General features: G+C 34.8%; 1 long non-coding RNA gene across 1 annotated transcript; it reads right to left on the bottom strand.

Annotated features, from left to right (window-relative positions):
• Positions 1-330: 330 nt before the first annotated feature.
• LOC138756259 (uncharacterized) lies at positions 331-8,148 on the bottom strand. The gene is made up of 3 exons (XR_011352921.1): positions 8,038-8,148; positions 6,607-6,712; positions 331-550 (listed from the first exon to the last, which is right to left on the bottom strand). It is a non-coding gene; the product is annotated as an uncharacterized lncRNA (long non-coding RNA).
• Between the last annotated feature and the right edge of the window lie 9,352 nt (positions 8,149-17,500).

Here is a 17,500-nt window from a genome sequence, read left to right on the forward strand (position 1 = left end):
ACTAAGATGCTATACAAATGTACATTATTTCTTTCTTGTGTTCTTTCAATTTTAAATGGAAGGAATTTAATTTTATAAAAAAAACTTTCAATTCTTATTCATTAGTTCTCCTGTTATAACCATGCTAAAACCCACAGACTAAATCATAACAATTTAAATGGAAAAATCAGAAAAATATCCATGACTCACCAGAATGAATAGTAAGACAGGCTTTTGTTACATTTTCCATTTGCAAGTAGTTCTCAGCAATAATGTAGAAAATGGATGCTCATAAACATCAACCCAAGTATCCTTTTTTAGTCCTTTTTTGTTTAATTGATTTCTTGTTAAATTGATTTCTTGTTAAATTTATTTTAAAGGTGTCCTCTGCAAGAATAAATTATCTTTAAAGATAAGCTCAATATGATAATTCTGGTTCATTGTACCTGCTCCTTGCCAAGAGGTTCATGATGTTAATTTCATTGAAGTATTTTTTTTCCTGATTGGCATCCAGGGAACAATGCAGATATCACTTGAGAAAGATGACTGAGCATAGAACAGAAACCTTGCACTGTAAGGTTAGAGAGAAATATACAAAAGCAAATTACATTAATTGTGATTACTCATGGTAACTCTCTGCACCTGGATTTTGAGTGATTATTGCATTAAAGATTACAAACAGTCTTCTCCTTTATCATGGATGTTTCTTTGTTCTTTACAAAATTAATGTAATAAATTTTTAAAAAATCAATATTTCACTCAAGTTCCGCAACTCAATGACAGCATTCAATCTACATCATGCAGGGAAACCTAGTGGTAATATAATTTAATATGGACATGACTGCTCCATCTTGATTACAATATTGGCAAGAACTCTGACAATGTAAAAGACTCAAAAGATAACAAGTAAGCTAAAATTCAAGTTTATTCAAGCAATAGATTGTGTTTAAAATAAAGTATAACTCAAATCCCTTCTCTTCAAAGGACCATGCCCACATTTGATAAATTTGGAAAATGTTATAAGATTTTTATTGAGCGAGCATGTTTCATTATTTTTGCTTCAATGTTTTAATATATTGACTGAAGCACAGTGACCTCTCAATATTTACACAAACAAAGATTGTAATATATTAACAAATTTTATTTTCTAGATGGTGCTCATTTCTACAGCAATTGTTAACAGCTCAGAGTCAAAATTTCAAAATGGCAAGTCAGGAATTGGAACTCAGTGGGCCAGATCATGCCAAAGTCTACCTATCAACTTCTATGTAAATAATCCACTGTACTAACTTTTGTTTTGGTGCTGTAGAAGTCATTGTTCTCAAAGCACCATCAAAAACACAAATGATTGTTTTAAATATTCTGATATGCAGACACAAATATTTTAAATTTAATTTAAATGTTTAATTGAAACAGAAATGACCACAATTTAAAATCCATTCAACTACAGAAAATGTTTCAGTCACATTGACTGAGAAATAAATTTTCAAAATAGTTGTATTTTGGCGGCTCACCACTAGGCAGACACACCGGCCCCGCTTGTAAGCCATGCGGCAGGGCACCCGGCCAAAATGGTGCTGACAGGGGTGTTCCCTTCCTCCCAGAATGGGGCTCAGAAGCCCACCCTGAGGGACCACGTGACGCCCAGATGACGTCAGCGCCCTCCAGTGCGGTTCTCAGCCAGGTCCGGGCTGGCAGTATAAGTACAGCCCAGCAGCCTGCAATAAACTAGTCTGCTCACTGAGCTCAACCCGTTTGGTTGTGTGTGTGTTATTGCAGGAGCAGAGTAGCTGCCACTACAGTAAAATATTTTTAAATGTCTTGCTGAGCAACATTAACATCTCACCTGGAAGATGACATCTTAAACAGAACATTTTAATCTCAAATATCTAGAGTTGCATTTGAACCCTTGAGGTGTCAGTAATCAGTTCAGAGCTGTGTTTACTACTTAACCATTAGGAATCAAAAGCTTGAATGCATGTTAAGTCATGAATTGCAGTGATTAATTAAAATATAAATTGTGATTCATCTTCAGATATATCAGCATTAGCCACTGAAATTGTTTGAATGGGAAGCAAAATAAATGCAAAGAAAAGATCACAGTTGGAGTTAAAACAATGTATATTGAACAATTTTTAAGCTGTGTTCTTTCTTCATTACCTTGTCTTTCTAGAATGTTTTGTTTATTGAATGGTGGAGTATAGTTCTGATATTACAATGTCCATTTCTATGGAAATGTTACTAGTTCATCATGAGATTTATTCATTAATTAGGTATGCAAGTTTTGAGTTTTGTGTGCCCGATGGAGATGTGGGGGGGCTGGTAGTCATGGTGGGGAGCTGGCTGATGGAGGACCTCAGTTTTCTTCAGGCTGACTTCCAGGCCAAACATTTTGGCAGTTTCCGCAAAGCAGGACGTCAAGCGCTGAAGAGCTGGCTCTGAATGGGCAACTAAAGCGGCATCGTCTGCAAAGAGTAGTTCACGGACAAGTTTCTCTTGTGTCTTGGTGTGACAGCATCGAGTCCACGCTGCTGAAGATCCAGGTGCGCTGGATGGGTCACGACTCCAGAATGGAGGACCATCGCCTTCCCAAGATCGTGTTATATGGTGAGCTCTCCACTGGCCACCGTGACAGAGGTGCACCAAAGAAAAGGTACAAGGACTGCCTAAAGAAATCTCTTGGTGCCTGCCACATTGACCACCGCCAGTGGGCTGATAACGCCTCAAACCGTGCATCTTGGCGCCTCACAGTTTGGCGGGCAGCAACCTCCTTTGAAGAAGACCGCAGAGCCCACCTCACTGACAAAAGGCAAAGGAGGAAAAACCCAACACCCAACCCCAACCAACCAATTTTCCCCTGCAACCGCTGCAATCGTGTTTGCCTGTCCCGCATCGGACTTGTCAGCCACAAACGAGCCTGCAGCTGACGTGGACTTTTTACCCCCTCCATAAATCTTCGTCCGCGAAGTCAAGCCAAAGAAAAGGTATGCAAGTGGAGAGTTTGAAGTTCAGGTCATGGGTGAGCCCAGTATTTGAGTCAGAAATGAGGGAGATTTGCAACTGGAGGTGGTGTCTGGAATCCTGAGACAATGTAAGCCAAAACTTACAGGTTTAAACTTTTTGCATTCTATTTCACATGCCTTCGAAATTCATTTGGATCATGTGTAGCATGAAAAAGTAATAAATTGAAAATATTTTGACATATTCGTAGGAGCAACGTCGAATAGTCCAGAAAATCTACTTACCTCCAAAGTTGTGTGTGTTCCAGATTATTGGAACTTTATTACATATATAACTTCATAATGTAGGTTTTGAGCAAGCATTAGTATTGCATTAAATATTTGAATGAAATTAAGCTCTTGTTATATACCCACCTTGTAAAATGGGTAGAATTTCAAAAGCAGTCATTGATGGCCTAATTTGATCTTTTTAATTTGCTAGTGTTTTACTGAAGTACATTTTTGCTGTCACTGGGTTAAGAATACATCTTCTCTGAATAGAATATTAAGCAGAGAGGCTGAACATATACCAGAAGTCAACAAATATTGGCAATCATTTCTTACTTTAATTCTGTTAGTCATTTTTTTTTCTTGTAGTCACGTGGTCAATAATCAGATATACAAGCTTCTTGGCCCAACTTGTCTATGCTGACCAAGATAGGATTCACCACTTGTCCCATTTGCCCGCATTTGGTCTATATCCATTTTCATTTTCAGTTCCTATCTCTGTCCAAATGCCTTTTGAAAATTTTACTTCCACTGAGTAAAAATGTTACCCCTTGTATCACTCCCCATCACCTTTAACCTATAACCTCTAGTTCATGAATCATCTGCCTTGCAAAATAAAAGACTGTGAGCACTCACTTTACCTATGCCATTCATGATCTTACAAACCTTGAAAGGTTACTCTTCAGCCTCATTCACACTTAGTTATAAAGGCCCAGCCTATTCAATCTCTCCCAAAAACTCCACTGATCTGGATCCTGTTGTAAATTGAGATATTCCTTCTCATTGTAGGGGATTTGTAGCCACTGGAATGGCATCAATTTAAAACGGATGAGGAAAAATGCTTCAGTCGGTGGTTTGTGAGTCTTTGGAACTTTTTGCCACAGGCAGCTGTGCAAGCGAGGTTGTTAGATGTATTTAAGACAAGGTATCAAGGATTACGGGAATAAAGCTGGTAAGTGAGGGTGATTTGGAGGATGGATCAGATTAGAATGGTGGAGCAGACTTGATGTCCACTGCACTGCCAATTCTAACATCTACAAATGCACTAATCATGTTAACTACATTGTCAAATGTGAATGGTAAACAATGGATCCACCATCAATCCCTATGTCTCACCAATGGTCACAGGTCTCAAGTCTGAGTAATAATCCTCCACTACCACTGTCTAACTGATCTAACTTTCCAGTCTCAGCTTCCATACAGGACCTTGTCAAAGGACTTGATATGAGAGAGGCAGTGGCAGAGACAGAGACAGACAGAGAATGCTCATTGACCTGCTTTCAATCTTCTTGGACAACCTCTTCAAAAAATCAAACATTAATGTAGCTTTGTTCTACCACTGCTTTCAATGTCATTTCCTGGGATCTAGATATACAACAAACTTCAGATTCATCACAAGATCATTGGTGAGTGCCAGAAATTGTGCTTCTTTACCTAAAAATATTGCTTTATGCATCAAATATGCAAACATCAAATGCACATTTGTATGCCAGCAGTCTCAGTACAAGAGAGAATACTATCAGTATCATTTCAATGTTCTTTTATAATTATTCTATGAATTGAAAGTTTTTTTAAAAACAACTGAGGCTCCAGTCCCTGTATTCAATGGTAGGAGGGCCAAAAATGCAGCCATTTGCAAATGAGGGACAGTATGTTCAACATATCCATCAGCATTTTGTTGTAGACAGATATTTACACAGTGTTCCTTTCACCAAGTCTTCCAATGGCAATTGTCATTGAACACATCCCTAGAACTATTCCTCTAGAGCTCAGACTCCTGTGCCTAGCAACTGTGAAGAACCTTGACAAAGCCCTTTTAGCAAATACACATTTGTCAGCCAAGCACTGGTTCGTTTCCATGCAGAATTTCAGGTTTCAAAAAAAAAAATCAAACGTTCAACAAATTCAAAAGGAACATTCTAGCTTAACATCAGAAATCCAAGAAACTTCAGATGTAAATGCATACATTCACTGTAATCATCTTCCCAGTTTTAACATTTAGCTAATTTTGACTTGCCACTTGGAATGTAATCAAAATTACGAGTTTGTAACAGCTTAGAATTATATCAAAGAGCTCATACAAAATACAGGAACAGGAGTAGGCCCATTGGCCCATCAAGTATGCTCCACCATTCCAATCTGATCCATCCTCCAAATCACCCTCACTTACCAGCTTTATTCCTGTAATCTTTGATGCCTTGACTAATCAAATGTCTTAAATACATCTAACAACCTCGCTTGCACAACTGCCTGTGGCAAAAAAGTTCCAAAGACTCACAAACCACCGACTAAAGCATTTTTCCTCATCCGTTTTAAATTGATGCCATTCCAGTGGCTACAAATCCCCGATTATGGGAACCATCCTTGCCACATCTACTCTGTATTTGATTTGTTTTTCAGCATTTGAAATGCCTCTGTGAAGTCCCTTCTCATTGTTTTGCACTTCAGTACAGTTCAAGAGCTGAAAATTGATCCTTTCATTTTTGGTATCATTCAAGTAAATCTTCTCTGAACCCTCTTCAATGCCAGCATGTCTTTTCTCAAATGAGGTGCCCAAAACTGTACACAGTACTCCATGCGATGTCACACCAGTGCTTTATTTAGTCTCAACATTACATCCCTACACTTGAACACTATTGTTCTAGAAATGAATGCCAACATTACATTTGCCTTTTTCACCACTGACTCAACCTGGAGTTTAATCTTGGTGGTATCCTGTAGGCAGACTCCCAAGTCCCATTGAACCTTGGAATTTTGAATTTTATCTCCATCAACATAATGGCCAGTCCTTCTATTTTTTTCTACCAATGGGCATGATAGTATACTTTCCCACATTGTATTGCATCTGCCACCTCTTTGCCCATCCTCCTAATCTATCCAAATCTTTCAGTATCCTCAGCACCACTCTGCCTACCATCTATTTTGGTATCTGCCAAATTTAGGCACAAAACCATTATTCAATAATCCATTTCATTTATATATAATGCAAAAATAAATGGCCTCAACATCAACTCCTCCTAAACACCACCTGTAACAGGACAGAGGGGGCAAAAATCTGGGCAGAAATGTTCTTTCAGCCCAGGGGACAGGCTTCTGTGAAATCTGCTGATCAGTCATAGGAAAAGCTGCAATTGCAGTAGCTAATGGCACAAGGATTCAACATTTATGAAAGGTTAACCTGGTCATTTCCTGGTAGGCTTCACTAGGTGACCACTGAGACAGAATTATTGTTACAAAAGCATCTCTCACCAACAGTTCTCTCTCATTAGCTTAGCATGATGTTTGCTTAGACTCGAGTAAGTACCAAATGCTCAACTTACAGAAGAATAAAGTTTGAGAGGATGTTGTAGTTTGTATTAAATTTACGACAGTAATTCAATTTCAAAGGTCAGAATCTCACCATACGATGAAGAATTCTGGTCTATTGTCCATTATCAAGTCCCCAAATTGGAGTTTAGCATTTCCTGGGCTTTAGTTTTTTTTTAAAAAGCAGCCATATGTATTTTCTGCAGCAAAAGATTTAATAAAGAGAATGATTATTAGATTATTATTCCCTCTAACCAGGAAAGTGGTTGAGGCTGCCTCATTAAACATATTTAAAATTCAGTGAGATAATTTTTTGCATGATAGAGGAATTAGGGGATATGGGGAGAAGGCAGGCAGGTGGAGTTAGGACATAAATTAGATCAGCCATGATCGTATTGAATGGCGGAGCAGGCTCGATGGGCCATTTTTGGCCTACTCCTGTTCCTACTTCCTATGTTCCTATGTTAAGGAATGGATTTTCATTGTGTACATCAAATCAACTGTGTAAAGTGGGTACAATTTTGATGCTCAAAAGATATTGAGACAGATAAATGTACAGGAAGGGTTTCAAAGGATATGGACCAAATGCAGGTAAATGCGACAAATCCAGAATGCCAAATTTGTCAGTATAGACAAGTTGGGTCAAAGGGCCTCTTCCATGCTGAATGATTATGAGCAATTTTTTTTTTAAAAACCCAACTGTGCAGATGATTTATTTGAACAGAACCAAACTGAAATAGAAGTAAACCTGATGTTCTGATGGTATTCTGCTCTGTATTCCTGTTGATCAAACTCTTTTGGCATTTTTACTCACTTAAAACTCACAGGGAAAATATATATTCTCAATATTAATTCTCCCACCCATTAGAAAGTATATTCTTTGAAGTAAACTACAAGACATATGCTTAAGCAATAAATCCAAGATATATACATATGAGGTAATGTGATAGCTCCTAAAATATCACCAGAACTCATGCTTGGCCATTCATGTTTATGAAAAATGGTGTTAATTTGTAGTTCCTCAAGAAGGTTTTAGATGTTGATGACATTCTGGGAGATTTCATCACCTAAGTTAATTGAAAAACGATCAAAGAGATTTCATATTCTACAGGTGGTGGTCAAAAGAAGAATAGAAAGATACATCAATATATTGTCTATTAATATTTAAATTCAGAACAATTGGAGACATGTTAATTTAACTTTGTTCTTCATAATTGCTGATTGATTTAATATCCAATTACAAAAGATTTTTGTTTACATTCTCATTTCCACTGCTCCACATTTGATTTTTTTTCACATTTGTTTATTTGTTGGGGGTGGGGGGAATTGTGTGATGGCGTAGGTTAGAGATGTGAAAATATGCCTCTCCCAGCAGAATTGATTAAAACCAGACTGTATTTTTTTTTTAATTAAAGACTGAGATCGATCTTAATTGATACACTATAGCTACAAATAAAAGAAAGACTCAAACAGCTAAGACCATGACTTTTAAAGAGGTTAATACAACTGAAGAAGTTGGGCCTACCTTAACAATGCAGCCTCCAGATCAAGATCCTCTCCCTCCGAAGATGACTTGTGCCATGACAGCGAGGGTTCATACAACTCCAGTGTCACTTCTCCAGAGAGCTGCGGAAGATGGTGCTGGAATTTAGAAGAAGACCATTGAATTCCAAAAGTTTCAGGAAAAATTGTGCATGTGCAGACTCCCGTACATGTGCACAATTGAACAATCAGCAACTCTATGGGGACTGACAGCGTCGATTAAACCGGGGTCTTCTAGCATTGCTAGTCAGACCCATGTACAGATGTGGGCTTATTCACAGCCTGCAGCAGTTTTATCCTCAGGGGAAGAGTAAGGTGGCATAGAAAAAGAAACAAGAATGTGTGAAGAGTTGGAGGGAGTAGAAGAAGAAACCCAATTAACTTGAGGTACAGTAGAGATAAAATTTGAACACCCTGATGTTAAGTTTCAGAGTGAGGAATTTAAAGCTTTGACCTCTTTATCAATTAAGCAAGAAAATTGACTAAGCGTATGATTCACAACTTCTATCTAACATGAAATTTTAATATTTGAAAGGTGAAAGAAAGTTATTAAGCAAAAAATATTAAAATATGCAGAAATGGTGGAGAAAGTTAAAAGTCCAGAAAATTAAAGATGAGATTAAGATTATTGTGATGAAGTAAAACAATGTAAATATACAGTTAATAAAATGGAAGATTATTTTACAGCTTGGGAAGTACAGAGAAAACAACTTTTACAAAAAAAGCCACAGGAATCATGTGAAGATTGTTGGGCTGCCTGAAGATTTTGAAGGCTCTAATTCAGTGCAATTTTTTGGAAGATGGATTCTGGAAAATTATGGGTCCTGAAAATTTTCCTAATAGATTAGAATTGGATAGGGCACATAGAGGTAATTGAAAGAAACCATTTCCTGGACAAGCACCATGCTCGATTTTGATCAGGTGTCTACATTACCAAGACAAAGAAATGATATTAAGGCTGCATGGTTCAAAATGTTTGAAAACAACAAGACCTTGATAGTGGGAAATAATAGTGTTTTTCTATGCAGATTTAAATATGTCAGTTGTTAAAAGAAGAAAGGAATTTAATCCTGAAAATCATTCTTTGGAAGAAAGGAAATAAATTTTCTCTGTTACCCAGCCAAAATTAAAGTTTTTATTGGAGAAAATAAATCAGTTTTTATTTTTCTGATGAAGAGGAGGCTTTGTAATTTGTTAATTCTTTGCCAAATCTTAAACAAGATCAAACTCAAAGCTTGAGTCAGTCAATTCAACAGTTTTGTTTCATCAAGATGAGGAGGTACAAGGTACAAGGTAGTTGTTAAAACATCAAGAATTGGTTAAGATTGATCTCGAAGAAACTGGTTATACTTGAATGAACTGGAACTGAAATTATGGGTATTCTGCTGGGATGGGGTCAAACCTTTTGTCTTCTCCTTCCCACTTACCGTTTGCTTCTTTACTTTTGCTTTTTTTTTGGAGATTTATTTGTAAATATATATGGAACAGGGGTCCAGTGGGGTGAGTAGTGAGAGTTTTTTTAGGCTTGAATATGACTGGTAAAATTTCACTTTTAAAATAAATGGGCTTATATTAAAAAAAGAGGGCTAATATTGCTTTTTTTAACAATTAAAAACATTTAACTAAAAAGGAATATTAAAAATTAAAGCGGGGATGGGTAGGTTAAGGGGTAGCCGCTTTGTTTAATTCTAAAGGAAGAAGTGCTATTATTTTCATAAGATGATACCCGTTAAAACAAAATCTGTAGTTATGGATTCTGCTGGGAGATTTGCTTGAGTAGATTGTCAAAGTATCCAGAAATGTGTATTTATGCACTTAATGTAGATTATGAAAAATTTATTAGTGATACTTTTACGCATCTTGCTGAAGCACATGAAAGTGTTTTAATTGGAGGAGATTTCAATTGTTGTTTAGATCCAATTTTGGAGAAGTCACAAAAATCAGGACTAAAACTGTGAAAAGAATTTTGACTGATGAATGATTTGCATTTAATTGATATTTGGCGGGTTAAATCAGAAAGAAAACTATTATTCTTTATATTGTTATAGTCATCACTCTTATTTGAAAATTGATATATATTTTAATATTAACATACTTATAAGGAAGAGTTATATACTCAGAATATAAAGCTAGGAATTCAATCAGATCATTCACTCCTCTTGATGCAATGTATAATTTCTGAAAAGGGAAAAAAAATTGTATAGATGGAGATTTAATTCTTTATTGCTGAAAAAGGTTGAATTTTGTAAATTTACAAGAAAACAAAGTTAGCAAATATTTGGTTATTAATTCTAACTCAGTGGACAAATTTATTTTATGGGTTGCCTTGATGGCTTATTTTATGAGATGTCTTGATGGCTTATTTAAGAGAACAAATAATGTTATTCTGTAAAAAAAAAATGTAAATGTTATGTTAAGGATTTAGATAAATTGGGAAAAAGAGATATGGAAAAAGAGATTTACAGAAAAATACATCTGAAGTAAAAAAAATAACAAAATTATATTATAATATGATACAAGCTTATAGAACTAAAAGTTTTGAGAGAACTAAAAAAAAATATTATGAATTGGAGGAAAAAGCACAAAGTTTTACCTTGGCAATTGAAACTGAACAAACTTCAAGGACTATTAAAAGGAATGCTAAAAAAATTACATATCAACCTAAGGAAATAAATTATTTAAAAAAAAGATTTTTATTTTAAATTAGATACATCTCAATCTGATGATGATGAAGTTAAGATTCATAATTTTAACCTAAAATTAATTTATCTACTTTAAACTGTCACGTTCAAAAAGATTTAGATGCCCCATTTAAGGTGAGGGAAATTATTAATGCCCTTAACTCTTTACAAAGTGGTAAGTTTCCCAGTGAAGATGGTTTTCCACCAGAATTCCACAAGAAATTTAAAGATTTATCAATACCTCTATTTATGGAGGTGTTGAAACAGGCAAATGAAACCCATTCTCTACCAGAAAGATAGTGATATATTAAAAACAGTATCTTATAGACAATATTATTACTAAATATTGATTTTAAGATTATAACTAAAGCCTTAGGAAATAGATTGGCTAAATATTTACTGGATTTAATTCATATGGATCAGCCTGGTTTGTTAAAATAATTCTGCAGATAACCTTGTTAGATTAATTACTTTAATACATACATCTCAAAAGAACAGTGAATTGGTGGTGGCATTAACATTAGATGCTGAGAATTGAATTATTAATTTAAAGTGTTACAAAACTTTGGTTTTGGATCTTAATTTATTAATTGGGTCAAAACTTCATATAAAAATCCTTCTGTCTAGGTTGTAACAATGGACAAATTTCTTCAGCTTTTCCATTGTCTTCTCGATGAATTAGACAAGGATGCCCTTTATCTCGGTCTTTGTTTTAGCAATTGAATTAGCAGAATTAGTAAAACCAGATTCTGGTATTAAGGGTATAAAGGTTAGTACAGAAGAGCACAAGATGAATTTATTCACTGATGATGTTTTGGTTTACCTGACCGATACTACAAATTCTTTGTGCTTTTTGTATACAAGATTGAAAGAATATGGTGAACTATCAGGTTATAAAATTAATGGGGACAAAAGATAAATTATGCCCTTGGTAAAGTGAAATTATATTCCACATAAACAATTCATTCAATTTCAATGGTCAGAAAGTTAAATTAAATATTTGGTGATTAGAATTGATAATGATTTAAATAATTTGTATAAATTAAATTATTTACCTTTACTTAGTTAAAATTAAGGATTATTTAAATAAATGGAATGATTTACCTATAACTTTAATAGGTAGAGTAAATTGTATTAAAATGAATATTTTTACAAAAGCTCAATATCTTTTTTCAGTCAATTCCCTGTGGTTTCCCTCAAAAAAAGATTTCAATTTAAGTATGAGGATTTTTTTTTTATTTGAAGGAAAGATGTCTAGAGTTTGTTTAGAAAAAAGAACTTGGAAATTCAAATTAGGAGGTTTACAACTCCCTCATTTTAAGAATTATTATAAAGCAACCCAATTGAAATTTATTAATTAAATGTTCAATGTAGATAAATCTTTAACCTGGGTTAAAGTAGAATTGATTAAATAGGCAAAAAAAAACATTTGCTGGATTTTATTTATAAATTTAAATTTCAATTATTAACAAGAAACAGAATTACACCTATTTTGAGACATTTGATTGAATTATGGAATAAAATAGATCACAAGATAAGCAGAAAAGGTTTAATTTTTTTAAGAATGTCTTTATATCAAAATATGCTTCTTCCCTTTTCTATGAATAACCAGTTTTTGAGGATTTGGAGTCAAATCGGGATTAAAAAAATAGAAGATGGCTTTGAAGCTGGTAATTTTATTACTTTTCAATGAATGATGGAAAATTTTAATGTCCCGAATAATACTTTATTTTCTGTTATTATCAAGTTAAAGCCATTTTGATTGATAAACTAGGTAAATTGATAAATGAGATTATCTAGAGAGAATGAATTAAATTTATTAATAATTAAGGGTGGCATGAATAATTTCAGATGTATAAATTACTTCAAGAAACAGAACACACACACACATATATAAACATTATTTATTTATTTAGTAATTGTTGATGTGATTTTAAAATTATTTTAAAAATAATTTAAAAATGTTCATTTGCTGCCTTTTTCATTCCTACCAAGTGGTGCTGATATGGCTGACCAGCCTACTTATTTGATTGTTTAATGATAAAGATTATTGTTATTTATATTATGTAATGTACAGAGGCAACAAATTTTTTCCTTGCTACAGCTGAGCTGATATTTTGTAAACAAAAGTAACTAAAAACTACAACAGCATCTTAATTGAATGAAAAAGACAAAAGAAAAGAGACAAAATAAGATTGATGATATTCTGTTATCCAAATGCAAAGATAATGACTGCAATAGTTCAGACAGTTTGTTTTTGGTGTTGGAGCAATCTCCAATTAGTGTTACGAGGGGGAAATTCAAGTGTCCAATCACGACATTGCTTTGGTCCCTTTGATCTCCAATATATTGAATAGAGCCCAGTTTCTTTCAACCAGTGTCTTTCAACTTGTGGTTTGCAAACATGTGAGTGGTCCATGACTTTGTTAGAGGTAGTCTGTAGCTTCAGGGACCTCAGCCAGGAACAGATGGGGAGCAGCTGGACCTTTGAGCCACAGATGACACCTTTGAGGAAAGTACAGAGATACCTTGTATAACAAGGTTAATACATTCTATTAAAAAAAAATCAGTGTTATTGAAAACTGCACGGTTCAAAGCATTATTACAAAGTACTTTAATGTAATGCATTCCAATCCTATAATTATTTATTCTTTTACCTAGAACTCTTATGCAAACATGTGCATAAAGTGTTTAAAAGGGATATAAAAAACTAAAATATGACAAAGATCTTTATTGGCAATAAGTTAATATTATTTATTTAAGAAAATATTTGTTTAATGTAGTTGGCACTTTAGTTCTATATACCCCTGCCATCTCTAGCAAATGTGCCTGATCCATCCGGTGAGGAGGGGTGGGGTGAAGGTGAAGGTGATCTTAGGGCTGCAGAGACACAGAGCCAGGTGATTGTTGGATGCCTGCCTTTGACTTTATTTGAAATGCCACTTGCCTGAAGTTTTGAAACGGCATCACAGTGATTGGCCAGGATGGTGACTGGCCAGGGACCAACTGCTTTATATCAAAAACCATGCTGTTTTAAACCACGTTATATAAGGTATCCTTGTAATCATATTTTCCATTGTATGCACAGTGTATGAAGTTCCATGTGAGGAATTTACAATTTGAAAACTTGTCTGCTGTCAACCCGCACCAGAAGGTATTTCAAAATTTGGTTTGAAACATTTTTCAGTCTGCTTCTTCCAACTTCAGAAAAAAAGAACTTTGAACTAGTCCATTAGCAGAATGCATTCAATAACATGAACCTATTTCAATGGACATAGGAATAGATATAAAAATTTATCTAATTACAGCAATCATGTAAGTTTTTTGACTGAAAGTAAAATTATCTCAATCTAATTTTTTTTTGCATTCTAATGTATTTCCTTTGCACTACAGTAAAATAAATTCTATTTCCATGGCACAAAAAGCATCCACTTTACAAGATGCTGTACTTTCAGTAATCAATGCCAAAACGTGAAAGCACAATATTACAATCCCTCCATTATCATGTGAATATAAATAAATGCACATTCATTCATCAGAAACAATATCTTGAGTGTTCTTTATCTCACATAATAGGATGATTTTTCTGCCAACTTCATACCAACAGCTTTCATGGAAAGAATGTCTACCTTAATCACTATAAGGAAATGTACCAGCAAAGATGATTCTGTAACGAGCAGCTTGGCAGTTCTTGTCTCTGGAAATTCTACTGGACAGTGCAAGGTTTTCTTACATCTAAAATATCATCATAAAACACATCTTACATTTCCTTAAATTAAATGTTCATCTCCCCAAGCATCTTTCGGCATGCAAGAAATCAGCAGGTGAACCACTGATACAGATTTACCCCATGAGGATGGGTCCTGTGAATGTCAACAACCTTGTATAATGCATTTACTCAATAGTGCAATTTTTTGAGCTCCATAATCCTTATTTTCTGCTAACTCTTTCTTTGCCCGTCATTATAAAGACTATGACTCTAATTTCTCCATATCATCTGTACTTCGATTTATTCACCTCCTGCCCTTTATTTGTCTCAACATTGCCCCTGGCTTTCTTTCATAGCACCATTCATTTTAATCTAGCTATCACAATATTCAATCTAAGTAGTGTTACTAATGATCTCATCAGCAAACTCATTCCTAATCTTTAAAATGTCTTCCAAAACCCCCTTGTTCATTCCCCAAACTTGCTTCATTTTGTTCTTTGTATGTTCCCTTTGTGACCTTATACAGTTCGAGAAAGAAACCATTGGATTGGGTTGTTCACTGCTGTCCATGAAATGGGGTCTCTCACCTTCACCATCTCTGGCATACATGTGACTCTGCACACAAACAATGTCTTTTGCACCACTTAAAGTGGATGAGCTACTCTGTTCAAGGACAAACAGGTGTTGAAAAATAAATTCTGGCCTTGTCAGTTACACCTGCATCAATTTAATGAATTAAAATATTTTATTAATTACAAGTTTTAAATTAAGCATTTTTTTTTATTTTTTTTTATTTTTCACACTATACTGACCAAAATACATACAGACATTTTTCTCTTGAATATATACGGTGTCATTTTCTCCCCTTTTCCCCCCTCCCTTCCCTCCCTCCCTCTCCCCCTTCCCATTTATTCAAAGTTCAATCTATAAGATACATTAAATCCGTTAAACAATGTCGTCACTTAATAAAATAAACAAGAAATTTTTATCTTTTACTTTTATATACTGAGTCAGTTCATTTTGTTGTCTTCTCCTTCTGTCATTTTAGGTGGTGGAGGTTCATGGTAGGATTTCTCTATTGTATTTCATGTATGGTTCCCATATTTGTTCGAATATTGTGATGTTGTTTCTTAAATTATATGTTATTTTTTCTAATGGAATACATTTATTTATTTCTATGTACCATTGTTGTATTCTCAAGTTGTCTTCTAATTTCCAGGTTGACATAATACATTTTTTTGCTACAGCTAAGGCTATCATAATAAATCTTTTCTGTGCTCCATCCAAATCGAGTCCAAATTCTTTATTTCTTATATTACTTAGAAGGAAGATTTCTGGGTTTTTTGGTATATTGCTTTTTGTGATTTTATTTAATATCTGGTTTAGATCTTCCCAAAATTTTTCCACTTTCTCACATGTCCAAATTGCATGTTCCTGTTTCCTTTTTACAGCAAAAACATCTGTCTGATACTGTTGGGTCCCATTTATTTAACTTTTGGGGTGTGATGTATAGTCTGTGTAACCAATTATATTGTATCATGCGTAACCTCGTGTTTATTGTATTTCCGGAGCATAGCTTTTCCCATGTTTCATTCTTTATCTTTATGTTTAGACCTTATTCCCATTTTTGTTTAGGTTTACGGTTTGTTACCTCGTTCTCCTTTTCTTGCAGTTTGAGCATTCTTCATGGTGAAATAAGTGGGGAAGGTCATCCACTCATTTGCAATGAAAGTCAGGTGGGTTGTACATTGGACATTTATTTCAATCTGGATGGTTTCATTAGTGACTGATTCTCCTCATTCCATTTATGGTCTATGATGGGTTATTTATATTTTCATAGTATTTTAATGAAAGATTTGTTAGTTGCCTTCCAATTAGAATGTTTGTTGAGGATTCATAAAATTATACAAGCTTAAATGAGTACACTACTAAATGATTAATCAGCTTCTAGCCAATCAATCACATGGCAAGGAAGGATAAAAAGAACAAGTGAAGTATCCAATGAAAATTAAAACATCCCTTTGCTGGTTAGTCAACAAACTACTTGACCAATAAACATTTTTTTCCACGTTTTGATTTGATCTGCTGACTTATACTGGTCAAGTAATTGGGCCAGGAGAGAAGATCAACTGGCCTTTGAAATTCAATTGCTGATTATTTCACCAGTCTTCAAGGTAACTAACTATAAATATCTATGAGTTATTTAAACTAATGAATATTTGAATAACAGTTCTTTCCATCCACCAAGGTACAGGTAAAGAACACAGATTAAAGAATTCAAGTTCTACAGGTGAGATGAACCATCATAGCAAAAAGAATGACTGAATGTGCTCAGTTTCCATACTCCTGGGCTTGAGGCTAGCCCAAGTATCAAGTAATGTGGACTTCAGGTGAGGAGGATGGCCAATCAGAAGGCCTTAGTCTGGGTGGGGCGGGGGGGGGGGGGTTGCATGGTTAATTTTGCTTGACAAGGGAGAAGGGACTGTGGATTTTTCTCCAACCACCTCCGATGTTACATTGACCTTTTATGAGAATTAGAAGAGATCTGAGATCTAAGAATTCATCAGATGCACAAAAAACAGCAAGATGCAGAATGAATAAAAGGAAGATTTGTGTTAAGGTGGATGATGAAGTGATACAAATTGATAATCTTCCAATATAAGAAACCACTTTTCAATGACAACAAATGAAACAGTAGATTTATTTGTAAGGGATATAAATGAAAATATTAACATCATTATGTGGAAATGTTGAATTCAAAATTGAGTCTGGAGTACAGTGATCTATGAAATAATTTTTCATGAGCTTGCATTGACATAGTAAAGAGTGAAAGAACAGAGTCAGTATGGGATAGAGATTTAATGGACAGGGGCCTGGAAGCTCAAAATCACTGTGACTGACTGATTGATCAGAGATGCTCTGTAAAGTGTCACTGAATACAAGAACACTTGAGGAAGTAGGACCTCGACGATACTTCCTCACACCCTGTCCCCTGCAGGTATTCTATTCCCTTCTCACAATTTCTCCATCTCTGCCACATCTGTTTCCAAGATGAG

Source organism: Narcine bancroftii, chromosome 3 (assembly GCF_036971445.1).
Source record: "Narcine bancroftii isolate sNarBan1 chromosome 3, sNarBan1.hap1, whole genome shotgun sequence".
Lineage (NCBI taxonomy): Eukaryota > Metazoa > Chordata > Chondrichthyes > Torpediniformes > Narcinidae > Narcine > Narcine bancroftii.